General features: G+C 46.0%; 1 long non-coding RNA gene and 1 pseudogene across 1 annotated transcript in view; both read right to left on the bottom strand.

The window, feature by feature from the left end:
* The window catches only part of LOC149450389 (uncharacterized), a 489,998-nt gene that overhangs the window by 297,486 nt on the left and 174,469 nt on the right, over nucleotides 1-18,043 (bottom strand). The gene's annotated exons all lie outside the window — the stretch shown is intronic.
* LOC149450393 (E3 ubiquitin-protein ligase TRIM39-like) lies at nucleotides 1,418-6,549 on the bottom strand (annotated as a pseudogene).

Below are 18,043 nucleotides of genomic sequence, written 5' to 3'. Positions count from 1 at the left end.
CTGAATATGTCACAACCCACACCCATCTTTGAAGACAATCAGGGATGCATAAAGCTTACACACTCTGAGAAAATCAACCCAAGAACCAAGCACATTGATGTAAGATATCATCTGCTCAGAGACATGCAAGAACAAGGGGGTTATCCAGTACTGCCCATCAGAGGAGATGACTGCAGACGCACTCACCAAACCTTTGCCAAGGGAACGTCATCGTTTTCTACAAAAGAGACTAAATGTCATATAATTATGCACATGCCGTTGAGAAGGGGTGTTGGGAATGCAACAGCATGTACCATAATGTACTGTATATAGTATTTCTGTGTTAATATCACTTGACCAGTAGATGGCACTGTACACTAAGGTCACTAGTTGTGCATATGTGTAAGACTTGTTGGTTCTCTCTCTTCTCTATCTCTCTTCAGGAAGTAACATGTCTGCTGAAATGTGCTCTGTATGTTTGCAACTTAAGCCACACAAGTAAAGTCATAATTCTGCCTCATCACTACCAGTGTCTTCTCTAACACATAACCAACAAAAATAACCCCCAACCTGAACCCCTAAAGCTGACCATACATTATACAATCTGTTTCGGACCTACCAGCAACTACTGTATGTAATGCGAGGGTCTGCCTGGATACAATATGAGTGGATTGCTCATGTCCGGTTTTATATGACATACTTTTGGTAAATCTAAGGCTGACCACACTCTACACCACCAAATCTCCTTTAGCTTTACCAGAACTATCTCCTATGAAGACAAACTTAAACAATCCTCTGAGTGCCGGTTCACACATATGTGGATTGGTTTGAACCGCATCCAATCCGCATGACATGTGACATAACATTGCTTCCTATGGTGCCTGTCCACATAGGTCCGGTGCACTGGCGGTGAGAAGGAGTCATGTGCGATTTCTGAGCAGTGCGGTCCGGTTCAGGTGCGGATTACAGGCTACTGACTTCTATGGGAACCATTTGTAAACCGCACATGTGTGAACGGGATAAAATCCTGACCTGAACCTTTCCTGAACCTGATGTAAACCTGATCTGAACCGCTGAACAACTTCTGTGCCAATTAGCTGTGAATCCTGAGCTTCAATCCGCACCGCACATGTGTGAATCAGCTCTTTATTGGGTCACATCAGGCAGACCCGTATACTACACAGCTGATGGGAGATCTAAAGGTTATTGTACAATCAGATTGTATAGTGTGTGGTCAGCCTAATGCTAAATAACCCCCCCCCCCCAAATCTTGCCTTGTTGGGTGTGGAAGTGATGGAGGACACTCTCCTCGGCTGAGATCTACCAGATCTACCGATTAAAGAAATATATTGTCTCTACAAACGGTGTCATCCTATGAACCAGATTCACATTTCTCAGCAGATTTCACCAGATTCAGGTCAGATTTCCTGTCATATGATCATTTTACACGTCTCCTGACCCCCCCAGAGATCTTTATACGACCTTTTCTTACATACAACCCAGCATAGAGGGGCTCAGTGAAGGTGGTGGTGAAGGTGTGGAGGTGTCTGATGGGGTCACACAGATCATAAAAGGACAGCTGCCCGGCCTCATAATCCACATAGATCCTGACTCTATCAGGGGGGTATCGGGAGATATGGGGATTGGTTTATTATCATGTAATAGATAACACTCACTGTTATACTTCCACAAACCCCAGGACTTGTTATTACTTCCAATCCCTGACTGCCATCCTCCTCCCCTCTCTATACTGGGATAACACATCCCGACTATGCAATGTTCTCCCTCACTGACATCCACTTCCCAGTAATGTCGCCCCGAGGAAAAACTCCGACTGCTTAATACCTGATACCAGTACTGAAATCTCTCTGGTGTTTCTGGATGATTCTGCTCTATATCTGACCAGGATGCAGTTTTCATGTCATCTGATATCTGTAGATTATTATGAGCTGTGTTCACATCCAGTAATAAGTCTGAAGCTTCCTGTATATTGAAGCATACATTTCCCCCTTTTATCATATCAGATATCCCTGTGTGTAATGTGTGTGAGATTCCAGCCACATCCAGATCCCCTCCATCATGGAGGAGTCTATCATGTCTCTCTCTGTCCTCATCATCTCCCTCCTCAGTATCACACAAGTCCCCTGTGTCTGATTCCTGGAGGACAGTCAGGGGGTCGGTCATGTTACACAGCTCCTCAATGTCCCCCATCTTCCTGGACAGATCCTTCTTCTTTATCTCCAGTTGATGGATCATCTCAGACAATGGACATGAAAGCCGCTCTTCCTGGCTGGCGATCTCCCTCAGGACTCTCTTCTCCAGGTCCTCCAGTTGTCTCCTGAGCTCTATGAACAGGGCAGTGAATCTCTCTGTTAGGATGAGAGAAGGAGAAGAAGCGCCTCTAAGTGCAGCATAACACTTTAATGAAGATGAGAAGTAGGAACCCTCCCATGTATGAGGTACAAGTAATGCATGAAATAAAGTGGTGTGGTGTAACATGGGACAGGAAGGGGTTGTCATCAGTGTCACTGAGCTGTCATCGGTAACAATGTGTCAGCGTTCCGCTGGAGCAGCGTGGTGGCTGGAGGGGGACAGCTGTGGAGCATGCACATCCTCCTCAAAGCTGGGTGGAACGCACGCTGAAACGCAGCGATGATGTGGGCGTGATGACGTCAGTTACCCAAGGTGCACTGCGATGCGTTTCAGGGCATGCGCTTGCCTGAAGAGGCGGAAGTGCGCTCCTTTATCAAGCCGGGGGAAGTGGGAGTCCGATAGTTGTATATATACGAAGTTAACCCTCAGAGGGGCTGATTGGCAATTAATTAACCAATTGTTTCAGCAATAATGTGATTATACCATTGTTGTAAGGTGACACTGTGTGGTTAAAAGAGTACGGGAAGAGAATTAAAATTGTAAATGGATGAAAAAATAAGAAGTTATTAATAATGAAAATAAAATGGTATGGGAAAAAAAGAAAGGGGAAAATGGAAAAATGGAAAATAAAGGATATGAAAAGAAAAAGGAAAAAAGACATTTGGTTATCAATATTTATGAAATGTGAATAAAAATAGAAACAGAAAGGGTCAAAATGAAAAAATAATAATATAAAATCAAATTTAATTACACATATATATATATATATATGTAAAAAATAAATAAAATGTATATATATTAAAACATATATACACAAAATTATTAAAAGAATTATTATAAAATAAAAAATAATAATAAAATAAAAATACATGAAAAAAATATATACATTGGGAAACTAAATAAACTGTAAAATTACAAAATTACAAAATTTAAAAAATAATCAAAATATAAAAATGAAAAATAAGTAAATAAAAATAAAATAAATAAAAAATTAAAAATAAAATTAATAAAAATTAATTGAAAATTAAAAAATAAGAATTAAAAAAAAATATATATATATACACAATGGTGTATGCTTGGTGAGATGGCTCATGAATTTAGCTAGTGGCATAAGGATGTGAAGATCACCTTGCAACAGTGGTATATAAAATAATTAGATGAGTAAAAATGCAGTATAACCATGGTAATGGTAATGATGATAATCAAATACTGTAGAATAATGACAATATTACAAATATAAAAAGAAAATTAAAAGTATTATTATTATACAGGATTTATGGTGTCAACAGTTTGCTCAGCGCTTTACAATATAACGGGAGACAATACAGCAACAATACAGTTCAATACAAGAGGGATTTGAGGGCCCTGATCCTTGGTTCTTACAATCTAGGAGGGAGGGGCTAGTGATACAAAAGGTAGTAACTGTGGGGGATGGACTGGTTGGAAAAGTAGAAGATTCCAGTATTAGCTGAGGGAAGGATAGGCTTCCCTGAAGAGATAGGTTTTCAGAGATCGCCTAAAAGTGAGCAGAGTAGGCTATAGTCTGATAAATTGGGGTAGAGAGTTCCAGAGGATGGGGAAGCTCCGGAGAAGTCCTGGAGACGAGCATGGGAGGAGGAGACAAGGGTGCTAGAGAGTAGGTCTTGCGAGGAGTGGAGAGGACGGTTTGGGTGATATTTAGAGACAAGATCGGTGATGTAATTTGGGGCAGAGTTATAAATGGCTTTATACGTTATTGTTAATGTTTTGAATTTTATCCATTGGGCAATGGGAAGCCAGTGGAGGGATTGGCAGAGAGGGGTGGAGGACACTGAGTGGAGGTCAGTGGAGGGATTGGCAGAGAAGGGTGGAGGACACTGAGTGGAGGTAAGTGGAGGGATTGGCAGGGAAGGGTGGAGGACACTGAGTGGAGGCCAGTGGAGGGATTGGCAGGGAAGGGTGGAGGACACTGAGTGGAGGGATTGGCAGAGAGGGGTGGAGGACACTGAGTGGAGGTCAGTGGAGGGATTGGCAGAGAGGGGTGGCAGATACAGAGCGGTTAGTGAGGTGGATGAGCCTGGCAGCAGCATTCATTATAGACTGAAGAGGGGATAGCCTGCGATGAGGTCAGCCAATGAGGAGGGAGTTACAATAGTCAAGGCGAGATATAACAAGGGAGTGGATAAGTTGCTTAGTGGTTTCCGAGGTTAGGAACGGTTGTATCTTGGAGATGTTACGGAGATGAAGTCTACAAGATTTGGACAGTGATTGGATTTGGGCTGGAAGGACAGATGGGAGTCCAGGATTACACCTAGTATCCTGGCATGGGGGGAGGGACTGATCTTTGTATTATTGGTCTTGATGGAGAAGTCAGGGGAGGGGGCACGGGCTGGAGGGAATACTAAGAGCTCAGTTTTGGAAAGATTGAGTTTGAGGAAGTGGAGTGACATCCATGCCAATATGTCACTTAGTAGGCTAGCAATGCGAGAGGAGACTGAAGGGGTGAGGTGAGGGGTAGAAAGATAGATGTGTGTGTCATCAGCATAGAGATGGTATTTTAAAGACGTGGGAGTTTATCAAGTGACCAAGGGAGGAGGTGTAGATGGAGAAGAGAAGGGACTTGGACAGAACCTTGAGGGACCCCTACAGAAAGAGGGAGTGAAGAGGAGGCCGCTTTATATAGGTAACACTGAAGGAGCGCCAGGAGAGAGCAGAGTCTCTGAGGCCAAGAGAGTGGAGTTTTTTGAGGAGGGGATGGTCAAACGCATCAAAAGCCACAGAGAGGTCAAGTAGTAAGAGTTTGGAGTAGTGGCCATTGGTTTTAGCAGTTAGTATATCATTAGTGAGTTTTAGTAGGGCAATTTCAATGGAGTGTAGTGAGCGAAAGCCAGACTGTAAAGGGAGAAGAAGATTGTTGTCGGTGAGGTGGGAGCTCAGGAGATTGTAGACTAAGTGTTCTAGGAGTTTAGAGGTAAATGGCAGCAGGGAGATGGGTCTTAGGTTGTTCAGGTTGGTGGGGTTCAGGGAGGGCTTTTTAAGTATGGGAGTGATGTGCGCATGCTTTAGAGGGGAGGGGAGGGGAAGGCACCAATAGAGAGGGAAAGATTGAAGATGTGAGTGAGGGAGCATAGGATGGAAGAGGAGGGTGACCGTAGTAGTTGTGAGGGGACAGGATCCAGGGGGAAGGTAGTGAGACGTGCTTCTGAGAAAACCTTAGTGACCTCTTCAGTAGTAGCGAGGTCAAAAGAGGAAAGTGTTGAGGGAGGTTTAGTATAAGGTATGCTAAGTGGGATGGATGTCTGTGCAGTGGTGATGCCCCTACGAATTGCGTCAATCTTGTTTTTGAAATGATTTGCAATCTCATGAGCAGTGAGGTATTAATTATTTATGAAGCAGCGGGGGGATGATGCATAGATATGATCACGATGTTGTGGTAGAGGGACCATATAATCTGGGACGGAGTTGGGAAAATTCAAATATCGGAAAAAATAAAAAAAAATAGAAAAATTAGAATATAAATAAAAATTATAAATAAAAAATTGTTAGACCTGTTAGACCAGCTGATTTTTCTTGTACTTTTCCCTTACGTTCCTGCAGACTCTGGACTCTTTTCTCCGTCTTCTCTGTCTCTGTCATCAGTTTCTGCAGAACGTTTCTCAGTTTCTGTTTCTTCTTCTCAGAAGCCTCATCCAGAGTCTCCACCTTGTGTCTCTGGTGTTCTCCATCCAGCCTGCAGGACACACAGATACAGGCGGCATCTACAGCACAGTAATATTTAAGAAGCTCCCTATGGATGGCGCATTTTCTGTTCTCCATGGAAGTGGTGGGGTCAGTTAGGACATGTTCTGGTGACTTGCTGTGGATTCTCAGGTGATTATCACACAGAGAAGCTTCACACATCAGACAGGATCTAACAGCGGGTACAGGAGAGTGAATGCAGTAAGTACAGAAGATTCCAGTCTTCTTCTCATTTGGCTGAGTAGACCGGAAGGTCTCCACTATGTTACGTAGTGTGATGTTCCTGTGCAATGCAGGCCGATCCTGGAACTCTTCTCTGCACTGAGGACAGGAATAACCTCCAGACCCCTCCTGTGTATCCAACGATCGATCAATACAGACCCGGCAGAAGTTGTGTCCACATCTCAGGTTTACAGGATCGGTATAAATGTTCAGACAGATGGAACAGTCCAGCTCCTCTCTCAGATCAGCAGACGCCATCGCTGACAGCAGAAGAGAGAAGTGAAAGTGAAAGTCTCCGACAGGGAAAATCTAAAGGTCGTCTCACATTTCTCAGCACAGGGCGGGGCTGAGCTGGTGTTGCAGTTTTATCTTCAGGAAGTTTGTGGATAAAGCAAATGTTTATAAATTAAAGGGATATATTCCGACATTTGTGATCTGATCTGTTTTTTTATACGTCATTTTGATTATAAATAGTAAATTGCATCTGCAGACAAGACATAAAACTGGGTTATATACCGCAGCGTGAAATGCTATTGGCAGGTTTCTGTTTGTTGTATTTTGTGGTTAAGGCTGAGTTCACACACAAACGCACAGGAATCGCTTCATTTCCCCACCACATAGCAATCCCACTGTGTTCATGCCATCTGCTGCAGATGTCAACTAAAAGTTAAAGCGGAGCTCCACCCAAAAGGGGAAGTTCCGCTTTAAGCCTTTGTCCCTCGTTCCCCATTAAGGATTGGCACCTTTGGGGAGCGGGTACCCGAAATTGACATGTACCCACTCCCACTTCCGCTGTGATCACCTAGGCATTCGAAAGCAGAAGTTGTTCTCCACCCCCCTCTCTCCCCGAGAGAAGAAAAGCAGCCGTGGTGAGGACACCGCTGGACCTAAGGACAGGTAAGTGTCTGTATTTTTATAGGTCAGAAGCTCCATGTTTTGTATTTGCTGACTTTTATTTTTTTGTTCAGCTGGAACTCCGCTTTAACAACTCCCCAAAAGCAGGTTGCAGAACATATTGCATTTGCTTGAATCAGATCACATGGGTATGAACCATGGCCGGATCTAGGGGGGTGCTGGGGTGGGTTATGCCCCCCCAGATTTCAGCTGCGCCCACCCAGGCAACCCCCCATGAATACTGTGCCCAAGCAGGGTTGCCAAACCATTGGTCAGGGAAGCAATCTGTAGGGGCGGCTGGCTGCATCTGCCAAGTCTCTGTGTCCCAGACTCCAGGTAACGAGCTCTCCTCCCCCCTCCCCTCTGCATAGACAGGAGAGGAGACAGGACTTGATCTGCTCCAGCTGATCCTGCCCCTCTCCCCCTGTATGCCCCACCCACACACGGCCAGTGCGGTGCCTCAGAAAGGGAATGTGGGCGGGAGATATGAAATCCAGCCCCTGGAAGCTCCACCCTCTCTGCATGATGGATGACTCTGCCTGAGTCTTCAGATCCCAGCTTGGGATGAGTGAGCCCTGCTCTATGACTGACCTGTCCCCATCTTCCTCCCTTCTCCCCCTCCCTGTTCTAGAAGGTTTTGCAGACATGATTTCATGTCTAGGGACACCTGAAGTACTATTGCGGATGGCTGACCGACTACTAGTTGGAGAAACTGAGAGATATTTAATTCACAAGTCTGCCATGCTTCTGTTTAACCCCCTCCTGCCCACAATCCCTTTAAGAGCTCCTTCACACTAACTTTGGTCTCTGAAGAGCAAACTGTGTTCAGATCACTCTTCAGAGAGCATTTGGCAGGCAGCAAGGAGGTGTTGTATCTCCTCCTCACCACCCCTCTTTAACCCCTCGCCCTCCTGAGGATTCCCCCCCTTCCTGACCAGGCTATTTTTTGTGTTTCGGCGCTGTGTTACTTTAACTGACAATTGTGCGGTCATGCAATGCTGCACCCAAATGAAATTTATGTCCTTTTTTCCCCATAAATAGAGCTTTCTTTTGGTGGTATTTGATCACCTGTGCATTTTTATTTTTTTGCGCAAAAACATACAATTTTGAGAAAAAAAAATATTTTTTTTTTACTATTTGCTATTAAACATGTCCAGTAAAAAAATAAAAAAAATCTAATTTCATCATAAATTTAGGCCAAAATGTATTCTGTGACATTTCTTTGGTAAAAATTGTTTTTTACTAGTAATGGCGGCGATCAGCGACTTATAGCGGGACTGCGGAGGGTATTCTGACACTGGGGGGGGGGGACTGACTAACTGCCATTGACACCCCAGTGACACCAATACAGTGATCAGTGCTAATAAAAAGCACTGATGCTGTGCTAATAGAACTGGGCAGGAAGAAGGTAACATGAGAGACGATCAAAGGGTTAACTGTGTGCTGGGTGTGTTTCACTGTACGCATGCTGCTGTGCAGAGCCATACAAAGCAGTGTGCAGGAGCCGACAGGGGAGAAATCTGTATTGTTTACTTACAGTTCTCTCCCTTCATCAGTAATTCTCCTCGATCACCGGGTACTGAGAAGTAATCACCGTCTGGGACCCGGTGATTGACAGCCGAGGCCGCAAATAGCGGTGCGGGTAGGTCACATGCACCCCCTACCCAGAACTGCAGAATCAGGTATACATACACGTGATTTTGCGCTCCCGTGGCGCCCTGTAGCAGTATTACTGATATAGGGCGGACAGGAAGGGGTTAACCCCTGGAACGCCACATTAGCACACCGCAGCCGTATACATTGCATGCAGTTGTGAGGCGCTTACAGAGCAGCCCCATTCACTGGACTAGAACACGGTTATCAGGCACTGTGCCCACAGAACACAACAGAGGGGATCATTTATGTCATGGCCACGAAACAAAGAATCACAGTGGCCGCGTGTTGTCAGCCGTCTGTAAATTTACTGATGGTTTGTAGAAAAACAGACACTTTTCTCCTGTCCATAAATGCGGACCCGAGAAAAGAGCCCTAAAAATCCCTCATCAGTCATCAGCTCTGAACTGCACATGCTCAGTATGGAGCCATCCTATTAGAGAATTGCCAGGCTCGGCCTCAGGGTGTGGGCGGGTCCGGGTGTGGGCGGGTCCGGGTGTGTCCCTGTACAGTGACATCATGGCACTTATCAGGCATGGCTTATATTCACTCGCTCCACCGCAGGAGTTTCAGCCAAACCTGGCAGTTCCCTGATTGGTTGGCTCTGGTACTGTGCATTCGCAGTTAAGATCCAGCAGCAAGGGGATTTTCTTAAAGCCTTTTCATGCCAGCCACCCGCCAGTGGTGAAAGGGGCACTCTGCTGTAAGGGGGCACTCTGCTTGGTTCTGATGTAAGAGGGCACTCTTGCTTGGCTCTCATGTAAGGGGGCACTCTGCCTGGCTCTCATGTAAGGGGGCACTCTACTGTAAGGGGGCAATCTGCTTGGCTCTGATGTAAGGGGGCACTCTTCTGCAAGGAGGCACTCTGCTTGGCTCTGATGTAAGGGGGGACTCTGCTTAGCTCTGATGTAAGGGGGCACTCTGCTTGGCTTCGATGTAAGGGGACACTCTGCTGTAAGGGGGTAATCTGCTTGGCTCTGATGTAAGGTGGCACTCTTCTGCAAGGAGGCACTCTGCTTGGCTCTGATGTAAGGGGGCACTCTGCTTAGCTCTGATGTAAGGGGGCACTCTGCTGTAAGGGGGCACTCTACTTGGCTCTGATGTAAGGGGGCACTCTGCTGTAAGGGGGTACACTGCTTGGCTCTGCTGTAAGGGGGTACTCTGCTTGGCTCTGCTGTAAGGGGGCACTCTGCTTGGCTCTGATGTAAGGGGGCACTCTGCTTGGCTCTGATGTAAGGGGGCACTCTGCTGTAAGGGGGCACTTTGCTTGGCTCTGCTGTAAGGGGGCACTCTGCTGGTCTCCGATGTAAGGGGGCACTCTGCTGTAAGGGGGCACTTTGCTTGGCTCTGATGTAAGGGGGCACTTTGCTTGGCTCTGATGTAAGGGGGCACTTTGCTTGGCTCTGCTGTAAGGGGGCACTCTGCTTGGCTCTGATGTAAGGGGTGGTACTCTGCTGTAAGGTAGGACTTTGATGTAAGGTGAGGCTTGGAAGACAGATTTAAAGGGGACTCTGATGTGTAGGGGGAATACTGTTGACTTTGATATAAAGGGGAACTCTGATGTGAACATGGCGCTCATCCTGACTGCTACATTCTATACATTTTTCTTTTTTTGCTTCCTCCTGACCCATGTACTTTATCCAGTATGCTGTACATAGACCGGATCAAGGTGTTCATTGTCTCAGCTGTTGGTTTTAGTGAAGTTCTTCTTTTTAATGTTTTTTTTTTTCCAAAAACAATTTTTATTGAAAAATAAGGCACAGAGGTAACATATACAGGTTACATTCGGGTCATGTATACAGCTCAGTAAATAATGAAGTTCACCTTGATAGAAAATCTGTAAGATGATGTAACACTGGACCCCCACCCCCCCCCCCCTCCCCCCTCCCCCGGTCCCGCTGTACTTACCTCCCCCAATCCTGCACTGTCAGGCTTCTGCATGCGGCTCCACTAATCAGGGGATTGGAAATCCCTGTGGCTTTCTCTCCTCTCCTTGCAGCGCTGACAGGAAGTGCCAGTCATGTGACGGTGCTGACCAATTAGAATCCATCTGGTCCATACTGGCTGCACAGTACAGAGAGGAGATTAAGCCACGTGGCATGTTGGAACCGGACAGCGCAGGATCATGCCAGGTAAGTACAGCGGGGCTGGGGGGGGGGGGGGTGGAAAGGGTGCAGTATTAGGTCACCTTACAGATGAACTTACACATTAAGGTAGGCTCAGTAAGGCAGCCCACACATCACTCATTTGTTTTCTTCAACCAGCGGGTTGCACCAAAAAAATCATTCAATTCCCACATCCACACATCTGACACCACCCTGCTAACCAACTGTACTCTGCCCTACTGATCTCTGTTTCTTCACACTGTCCTACTGACCTCCCATCCCCTGCACCTCTGACCTTTTTTACTGCACCCCCACATCAGACCGGCTAGATCTGGCCCTACTGTCTCCCCTTCCTTTCTTTCTCCCCTTCCTTTCTTTTTCTTTCTCGCCTTCCTTCCTTCCTTTCCTGAGCTTTGGGCTGCTCAGTCCAAAGTGCCGGGCCTGTTTTTTCCCAGCCCGGGCCTGATTCAAAATATTGCAAACATGTAATTATTATTATTATACAGGATTTATATAGAGCCAACAGTTTGCTCAGAGCATTACAATATAAGGGGGGCGGTACAATTACAATACATTTCAGTACAGAAGGAATAGGAGGGCCCGGCTTGTGGAGCTTACAATATAAAGGAAGGGGGAGGGGATACAAAAGGTGATGGCAGCGGGGGATGATCTGGTGGAGGTGATTCAAGTACAGTTCTTAGGTGGAGATGTGATGGGCTTCCCTGAAGAAGTGAGTTTTCAAAGATCGCCTAAAGGCAGAGAGTGTGGGGGCCAGGGGCGGACTGACAACTCATGGGGCCCCCAGGCAATAGAGGATCATGGGGCCCCTGTGTCCTTGCCCACACTTAAAAAAGCCGATAACAAAAAGGTACCAGGGGCATTTCATGGGGCCCCCCACTGACCCTGGGCCCTCGGGCAGTACCAGAGTGCTTGAATGGTCAGTCCGCCCCTGGTGGGGGCTGACCGGATATATGCTGTGGTAGGGAGTTCCAGAGGATGGGAGAGGCTCTGGAGGCGAACGTGGGAGGAGGTGATGAGGGAGCTAGAGAGGAGGATATCATGGGAGGAGCTGAGTGGGCGATTTCTGCGGATGAGGTTGGTGATGTAGCTAGGGGCAGTGTTGTGGATGGCTTTGTAAGCTGTGGTTAGTATTTAGAATTTTATACATTGGGTTAGTGGAAGCCAGTGGAGGGATTGGCAGAGAGGGGCAGCAGTCGCTGATCGGTTGGTAAGGTGTATGAGTCTAGCAGCAGCATTCATAATAGACTGAAGGGGGGATAGCCTGTGTAACGGTAGACCAGTGAGGAGGGAGTTGCAGTAATCGAGGCGGAATATAACTAAGGCGTGGATAACTTGTTTTGTGGTGTCATTGGTCAGGAAGGGGAAATGTTCTGGAGGTTGAGGCGGCAGGATTTAGCCAGTGAGTGGATGTGGGGCCCAAAGGTGAGGTCAGAGTCTAGGATTACGCCTAGCACCCTGGCATGAGGGGAAGGACCAATGGTTGTGCTGTTGATCTTAATGGTAAAGTCATGAGTGGGGGATCGGGGGGGGAATATTACAAGATCAGTTTTTGAAAGATTAAGTTTAAGGTAGTGATGTGACATCCATGCTGATATGTCGCTTAGTAGATTTGTGATCCGTGAGGAGATTGAGGGGGGGAGCTGGGGAGTGGAGAGATAGATCTGGGTGTCATCAGCATAGAGGTGGTATTGGAAGCCATGGGAGGTTATCAGTTGGCCCAGGGAGGAGGTATAGAGAAAGAAAAGGAGGGGCCCAAGAACAGAACCTTGGGGTACCCCAACAGAAAGAGGAAGCGGAGGAGGAGGAGTTGTATGTGACACTGAAAGTGCGCTGAGAAAGGTAAGAGGAGAACCAGGAGAGAGCAGACTCACGGAGGCCGATGGAGTGGAGCTTACTGAGGAGGAGTGGGTGGTCAACTGTGTCAAGGGCAGCGGAAAGGTCAAGGAGTAGGAGTATGGAGTAATGGCCGTTGGTTGGGATGAGTATGGAGTAATGGTCGTTGGTTGGGATGAGTATGGAGTAATAGACGTTGGTTGGGATGAGTATGGAGTAATGGCCGTTGGTTTTAGCAGTTAATAGGTCATTAGTGAGTTTTAGTAGGGCAGTTTCTGTGGAATGTTGTGGGTGGAAGCCAGACTGTCGGGGATCAAGAAGGTTGTTGTCGGTGAGGTAGCAATTCATACGGTTGTGAACAAGGCGCTCGAGAAGCTTGGAGGCAAACAGGAGCCGGGAGATGGGTCTTAAGTTATTCAAACAGGTGGGGTCCAGCGAGGGTTTTTTGAGGATGGGGGTAACTAGTGCATGTTTGAGTGGGGAGGGAAAGGTGCCCATGGAGAGGGAGAGGTTGAAGATGGGGGTTAGAGAGTTTAGGATAGAGCAGGAAGGAGGCTGCAACAGTCGTGAGGGGACAGGATCCAGGGGACAGGTGGTGAAGTGGGCCTTGGAAAAGGAGATCGGTAACTTCCTTGGTGGTAACAGGGTTGAAGGAGGAGAGTGTAGAGTTTGGTGTTGGGCCTGGTATGTTGGTTAGAGGAGGAAGCTTGACACTGGAGATCTCATCACGAATTGTGTTGATATTCTTCTTGAAGTGACTGACAATCTCCTGTGCAGTAAGTTGGTGGGTGGGGGGTGGAGTAAGGAATTAATGGTAGAGAAGAGTTGACGAGGATTGGATGAGGGGGTCTTGATGAGTGTTATGGTAGGTTAGCTTAGCAGCGTGGAGGCTGGAGTTGTATTTGAGAAGAGCGGATTTGTAGAGGGTAAAGTTTTTCAGGAATTTATTTTTGCGCCATGCTCGCTCAAGAGTGCGGCTGCATCTCTTGAGACTTCTGGTGTCATCTGTTTGCCAGGATTGTGACAGGCGAGGCCGGGTTCTGCATGTAGAAAGAGGAGCAAGAGCGTCCAGGGAGGATGATAGTTGTTGTTGTAGGCAGATGTGACCAGCTCTGGGCAGGACGGGGGTGCAATTTCATCATAGAAGCGCTCGGTAGCGGAGTGGAGAAGGTCAGGGCTGAGGTGATGGAGGTTTCTACAGGTAACGGTTTGCTCATTGGAGGCATGGGGGGTAGGAGGCAGGGAGAGTCTGAAGCTGATAAAGTTGTGGTCAGAGAGAGGAAAGGGCTGTCAGAGAGGTTACAGGGAGTGCATAGGTGGGTGAATACAAGGTCAAGGGTGTTGCCATTGGAGTGGGTGGTGGATAGTGACCATTGTGTTAGGTTAAAAGAGGAAGTTAGGTGGAGTAGTTGAGAGGTGGCAGGGGTGTGAGCATTGACTGGGATGTTAAAGTCACCGAGGATGATGGCAGGCACCTCAGAGGAAAGTATGGCAGCCATGCTGAAAAGTCATCGAGAGAGTTTGAAACTGGGCCCGGGGGCCGGTAGATGACAGCGATCCTCAGACAAACAGGAGAAAAGAGACGAATACAGTGCACTTCAAAAGAGTGGAGGGACAGAGACGGAGGGGCAGGAAGAACCTGGAACGTGCTTTGACTGCAGACAAGATACAAGAGATGGTCAGAGACTGCAGACATGACACAAGTGATGACTAGAGACTGCAGACATGATACAAGAGATGATCAGAGACTGCAGACATGATACAAGAGATGATCAGAGACTGCGGACATGATACAAGAGATGGTTAGAGACTGTGGACATGATACAAGAGACGGTCAGAGACTGCAGACATGACACAAGAGATGGTTAGAGACTGTGGACATCATAAAAGAGATGATCAGAGACTGCAGACATGATACAGGAGATGGTCAGAGACTGCGGACATGATACAAGAGATTGTCAGAGACTGCGGACATGATACAAGAGATTGTCAGAGACTGCGGACATGATACAAGAGATGCAAACTGCATTTTTACAAATAAAACTTTAGCCCGGATTTAAAGTGAAGCTAACCTCTCTCTCTTAATCAACATTACCTATTTTTAATCCGTTTACTGCTGGATAGATAGGAAGGTATATTCTATTTACTTGTGTTAAACTTTTTTGTTCACATTTCTTGAGTTGCTTACGGTTTCTGGGCCATTATGATGTCATAGATCCCAGGAGTCTTCATGGGCATTTTTTTCCTTTCATCTGGAGGCGAGGAGTGGAGACTCTCACCCAAGCACATCCTCCTGTCTGCATGCCTGAGCTAATGGCAGATGGATTCCAGGAAGTAGAAGCTACATGAATCTTCTGCATTTACTCAAGATGGCCACAGCTGGAAATCTAAAAAGGTGTTTCTCAAAGTGATTTCTCAACAAAATAAATCACGAAGACATAGATGGATGGGGGGGTTTGCGGTGAATATTAAAAATGGATGAAATCGCACTCTCAGTTTATGGTGCTCAGATACAGTTTAGTTCCACTTTAAAATTAGAATCCCTGATCTGCATAAAAGTTCAGAGTACTGAAGGCAACAGATCAGTAGAACAATCAGGTGACTTGTAATTTTAGAGAAACTCCGTACAACTTTCCTTTAATTATCATGAAAGTGAAAAGGATCCAGTCTGCAATAAATAGCGTATTTCTCCAAATCCAATAGTAGACTATTTCTCACTAATTCCACCTCCACGTCCCTCTGACCCCTCCCACCTGCGATCTCTGAATTTCAGCGATATGACTTTCCTGCGTCTTCATATTAAAAAGAAATGGTCCAGGTAATCCCCGAGTTGTATGCATTCCCAGACCTCATCTGCCAGATGTCATTACAGTCTATGGGAGTGTTTACTGTGTCCCAGGTAATAGCTGTGATCCCAGATAGCTGCCGCCGAGCAGCTCCCATCACCAGCCTAGAGAACAGAGAACCGCAGAGAATTTCTCCCAATTGATTGCTAGAGAGCACGAATGGATCGCTATTTCGGGGCTTCAGACATAAGACCTCCGGCGTTCTCTGATTAGTATGTTCGCTGCATCTGAGGACAGTTGTTGGTAACGGGGAGACACAAACGGACCGTCTCGTTCTCGGCGTGTCATGCACTTGGCCAGGCAGAAAAAAGCCTGAAATGTTTTCCAAATCCTTCACAGAGGCGCTTCCACATGAGGGCAAGTCAAGGTTGTCCATTTATTTGGGATCGGCGACATGCCGGCTTAATGGGAAGTCGGATCATCTGCCAGGTTATTGTGTCTCATCGACTTACAAGGAATCCCCAGTTCTGATGAAAACTACCAACATACAAAGGTAATGCTGACTTCTTCACCATGGTCCGCCCTCTAAGCCGACACAGAAAAAACGCAAGATCTGCGTACTCCATGTAGGCCCTTTGCCCCATCATTAACCCTTACCAGCCGGGGGAGCCGGCCCTTTAACCTTTCCGCTGCCAGAGACATTTCTGCTTGTTTCTACACACATTTAAAACATCATTTTAGGCCTGAAGATTAGTTAAAACCCCCAAACTTCACACATTTTCTGAAAGCAGACACCCTGGAGAATAAAATGATGGCAGTTCCAATTTTGTATGTCACGTGTTATTTGTGCAATGGGTTATCAGGGGCACAGTAACTAAAGGTAAAGTGGTTGTAAAGGCTCAAGGTTTTGTACCTTCGTACATTGTATGCATGAAGGTAAAAAACCTACTGAGTGCAGCAATGCCCCCAACCCCCAATATTTACCTGATCCAGCAATGTGAATGACAGCCTCGCCTGTCCCAGGCCTCTGCCTCCTCATTGGCTGAGACAGCAATTGAGAGCCATTGGCTCCTGCTGCTATCAATCACAGCCAGTCAGCCAATCAGGAGAGAGAGGGGGCAGGGTCAAGCCGCGGCTCCATTTGTGAATGGACACAAGGGGCAGCGGGTGCCCCCATAGCAAAATGCTTGCTGTGGGACCACCCGACAGAAACGAAGGGCCAGGAGAGCCTGCGGGGGACCCGAGAAGAGGAGGATCCAGGCTGCTCTGTGTAAAACCACTGCACACCATAGGTAAGTATAGAAATGTTTGTTATTTAACCGTTTCAATACCGTGCAATTTTACCCCTTCCTGCCCAGGCCATTTTTCAGGTTTCAGCGCTCTCACACTTTGAATGACAATTGCGCGGTCATACAACATTGTACCCAAACTAAAATTTTATCATTTTCTTCACACAACTAGAGCTTTATTTTGGTGGTATTTAATCACCGCTGGTGTTTTTTATTTTTTGCTAAATTAACAAAAAAAGACCAAAGATTTTGAAAAAAAAACACATTTTTCTTTGTTTCTGTTATAAAAGTTTACAAATAAATAATTGTTCTTCATAAATTTAGGCCGAGATGTATTCTGCTACATGTCTTTGGTGAAAATAACCCAAATTAGGATGTATTATTTAGTTTGTAGGAAAGTTATAGAGTTCGCAAACTATGGGATAGATCTGAATATTGATCAATCCTGAAGTACTGACGGCCAATCTAATTTCTTGAGGTCCAAGAATGTCAGAATAGTACAGATATACCCCAAATGACCCCTTTTTGCAGAGTAGACAGTCCGACGTACTTCATAAGAGGCACGGCGAGTTTTTTGAAGTTGTATTTTTTTGTCATAATTTTTCCGAAAATGAAAAAATGAAAAAAATTATTTTCACTATTTTTTTTTTTACATACTGTCACCAGTGCAGTACAGCGTCATCATATAACTGGCATGGCGGTGATCAGGGACACTGACTGGTGACAGTGTGAAAAAAAAAAAATATATATATATTTTTTTATTTTTTTATTATATTTAATTTTTTATTCCTTTTTTTTTTAAGATTTTTTTTCATATTTTACTATGACCAAAATAGTACAATGTTACTATAGTAACATTGTACTACTTTGGGGAAGTGATCAGTATTTTTTTTTTTACACAATTTGCTTATAGCAAAGAATTACTTTGCTATAAGCAAGCATTTACCTGAATGAAATCGATTCATTCAGCTTTTTTTTTTTTGACATGTGCATGTGATTAGCTGTGACCATTCACAGCTAGGCACTAGTATACAATGGATGGCATGAATGAAGCCATCCATGTATACAACTGTCTTGTGACCTGCTGTGATTGGTCACAGCAGGTCACATGGTACCAGCAACGGGAGCCGGTACTCGGATCTGTCATCGGCCGTGTCCGAGGTGCACGGCC

Source organism: Staurois parvus, unplaced genomic scaffold (genome assembly GCF_062004578.1).
Source record: "Staurois parvus isolate SC_StPar_1 unplaced genomic scaffold, SC_StPar_1.0 ptg000575l, whole genome shotgun sequence".
In the NCBI taxonomy this organism is placed as follows: domain Eukaryota; kingdom Metazoa; phylum Chordata; class Amphibia; order Anura; family Ranidae; genus Staurois; species Staurois parvus.
Note: the sequence above shows the minus strand (reverse complement) of the source record. Positions and strands in the feature narration are given on the sequence as shown.